Source organism: Crocodylus porosus, unplaced genomic scaffold, assembly GCF_001723895.1.
Source record: "Crocodylus porosus isolate Cpor-Errol unplaced genomic scaffold, CroPor_comp1, whole genome shotgun sequence".
Lineage (NCBI taxonomy): Eukaryota > Metazoa > Chordata > Crocodylia > Crocodylidae > Crocodylus > Crocodylus porosus.
The window spans coordinates 2581660-2584264 of record NW_017728905.1 but is presented as its reverse complement, the minus strand read 5'-3'; the positions used below and the strand labels follow the sequence as shown (position 1 = coordinate 2584264).

General features: G+C 50.3%; 1 long non-coding RNA gene across 1 annotated transcript in view; it reads left to right on the top strand.

The window, feature by feature from the left end:
• The window catches only part of LOC109324937, a 14244-nt gene extending 12246 nt beyond the window's left edge, over positions 1-1998 (top strand). The window contains exon 3 of the long non-coding RNA XR_002105047.1: positions 1724-1998. This is a non-coding gene — a long non-coding RNA (uncharacterized LOC109324937). The remainder of the gene's footprint in view (positions 1-1723) is intronic.
• Positions 1999-2605: the final 607 nt, after the last annotated feature.

The following is a 2605-nucleotide window of genomic DNA, read 5'->3' as shown; positions in this document are numbered from 1 at the left end:
GCTCACATCCTGACAGAGACTCTTATCCTGACCCTGAGAGCAGGCCAGCTGGGCATGGCTGACCCTAAAGCTATTATCCATCTACTTTATGATGTGATCATTAGAAATGCACAGCAGCAGAAGGAACAGAGTTCAGGTCCTCCTGCTTCCAATGCACAAGCCTCTGTCACTAGAGCAAAAAGGGAACGTGGCCAGTCTACAGCAGGGTTGGCATGTGGCAGCCCAGGGAGGGGACAGGAAGCACAGTGGCAGTTGGAGAGGGAAACAAAGCAGCAGATCAGGCAGGGAACACAGGGCAGGAAGCAGAAAAGAGGGAGATTGGGCAGGGAGCACAGGGCTGCGAGCAGAAAGCGGAGCAGCAGATCAGGCAGGGAAAGGACAGCAAAGCAGCACTTGGGCGGGGTGCGGGGCTAATTTGTGGCACGCTTGCCAAAAAGACTGGTCTGGAGGGTCAGACTGTCCTGATCCTCTGAACTGTCTTGCTTCTCTCCAGCAGAGGGTGCAGGTGACACAGGATCCAGGCTGTAATTAAGACCTCCCGGCCAGTGTTTTTTTTCACGGTCTCTACAGCAAGGAGGGCTTGTGGTCCCGTTTTCAGCAGATGCACAGAATGCAAACACCCGGCTTCACTGCGCTCTCATCGGTTTGGCAGAGAACCCTTAGAAACAGCACGTGCCCAGATGCCCAGTTACACCATGCTCTCCCGTGGCCGCCATTGGCAGCAGTCACATCTGGATTCAGATTTGAAGTGGTTCAGTATTTTCTATATTCCCCCTGGCATAGGAGCCTGAACAGTAACTTCCACTGTAAGCTCCAGAGTGCTTGTATATCACCAGTCACTAGACCAGTATCACCAGTCATCGGACTGGCACAGATCTCACAGGGCTGCCGCGCTGGTTCTGACTGTCCCTGTACAAATACTGTAAAGAGGGACATTTTGGGGCACAGCGCGAGCATCACCCACTGGAGAGGTGACAGCTGGAGCTCACAGATTAATTGAGGATTCCCCAAAGCCATTTCAGGCCTGGTGAGGCTGCATTGCAACACAGCATCATCCCAACAGGTCTTCTGGTGGGAGGCTGCAGCAGGACACGGATGACTTCACGCCACTGGGACGAGCCCAGCCACTTGAGGCTGAGTAAGTCCTAGTGACGTGATGTGGTCTGACAGCAGCTAGGCCACTTCCACCTGTGCTGCCAAGAGTTCTCAGCATTTAACCTCTTGGAGCTCAGTTACTTAATGATGCCTTGGCACACATCTCTCCAGACCGTCCAGGCAATGCAAAATAATTCTATTGTGGGATTTCCCTTATCTCTCATAGGTCGTGTGTCCTGTCAGCTTCTTGGATCATGAGGTCAGTTTGTATCTATGTATACAGTGCAAGGCCCAACAAGGTTCCACGTGGGGCAATAGAAGTACTTCAGCAACAACAGCATTAGCAAAGACTGGTACTAGTAGGCAAACATTGATCCTCTGGATCATGGTGTACATGTAAAAGGCCTAGAGTAGTCAGGAGCCCACAAGGCAGCGGGGGCTAGGGTTTTGAGGTGCCCTATACTCACCTTACCCTGGAGGTAGGCATATTGTGGTATTTTATAGGAGCTATCCCACCATGTTACCACCAGGCCCTCAAGTTAGATGCAGCTTACGGTCATACCCAGGACCAAAGAACAACAATTATTATTATTATTATTGTTGTTATTATTATTATTATTATTATTAGAAGAGTTGCATTGGTATATTGGTGCCATATCATATTGGCAGGGATAAAAGGAAAGTTAACATTATCGGCTATCGGCTTTTTTGGCTGGTTTAGCTAATAATGCACTGATAAATATAATATGCCTTCTGGCCGGGGCCCCCGGATGCCACGTACATGCGTGCAGCTGAATGCATGCACGTGACCAGGAATGCAGCCGGGCAGCATGGAGAGCAGTGCCTTGAACGTAAGTCTGCGGAGGGGAAGGGACGTGGGGGAGGGCAGGGGCATGGTGGGGGCAGATCAAAGCCCCACTGTGAGGGCGGGAGCAGGGCAGGAACTGGGTGGGGGCACTGCCCATCCAGGGCGGTGAATGGGACCCTGGGGCTGGGGTGCGGAGCAGGATGGAGCCATGGGATATATTATTCTTATAGTTATTATTATTATTATTATTATTATTTCCCCTGCTTTACTTGTAGCCCAAATATTGCTGGGCTGAAAAGCTGCAAGTGAAGCTGGCTATAAACAGTAGTGAAATGATTGTCCTTAATCATAGTCTGAGCTGAGAGAAATGCAAACAGGAAGTCAGCTAACTGCATCCACAGTAAGAGAAAAATTACAACCGTTTCCTTAATCCCAGGTGTTAGCTGCAGCACAGCTACAATGTGCATAGCGGCACTTTAACCTGCATCCCTCTAAAGGCGCATCAGGTGTCATAATGGAAAGCAAACCCCGCATTCGACAGTGTTACAAGAAGAGAGATGGCAAGAAAGTAGAACTGGAACAGGACAATCCACAAGGAAATGGCTTACTGCCCAGATGGAGGAGGGTCAGCAGCGAGGGACAAATATGCAGACAAATACTAGTGACACCTCGGGAGAGAGTGAGCGTGGGTCCCTACTGCTG